This window comes from Haliaeetus leucocephalus, unplaced genomic scaffold, assembly GCF_000737465.1.
Source record: "Haliaeetus leucocephalus isolate CR32 unplaced genomic scaffold, Haliaeetus_leucocephalus-4.0 Scaffold506, whole genome shotgun sequence".
In the NCBI taxonomy this organism is placed as follows: domain Eukaryota; kingdom Metazoa; phylum Chordata; class Aves; order Accipitriformes; family Accipitridae; genus Haliaeetus; species Haliaeetus leucocephalus.
In genome coordinates this window covers 8,197,470-8,197,822 of record NW_010972942.1, presented here as the reverse complement: position 1 = coordinate 8,197,822, position 353 = coordinate 8,197,470, and positions in this window count along the sequence as shown.

Below are 353 nucleotides of genomic sequence, written 5' to 3'. Positions count from 1 at the left end.
CCCCGCCGCCCTTCCTGCCCTCCGGCTGGTACCCACAGCCCCGCGGAGCCGCCAACGCCAAGGTGGAGAGGGCGGGATGGCAAGGGACGCTCTCGGGCTGTTGGAGAGGACGCGAATTTAAATGCTGAACCCGAAACTGCGCCTCAGCATTCACCTTTGCCTGGCGCTGGCTGCCTCGGTTAGGGCTTTCCCTTCCTTCCGTCAGGACTTAGTCTTACAAAAGCTGCTCTGTCGGCATTTACAAGGCCACGACTACGGGCTTCCCCTGCACCACGGGCCGTCCTTCAGCCTGCCGGTGCCCCGGGAGGCCGCGGCTCCCCCAGGCCGGTGGAGGTTGCCCGGTCTGCCTCCAG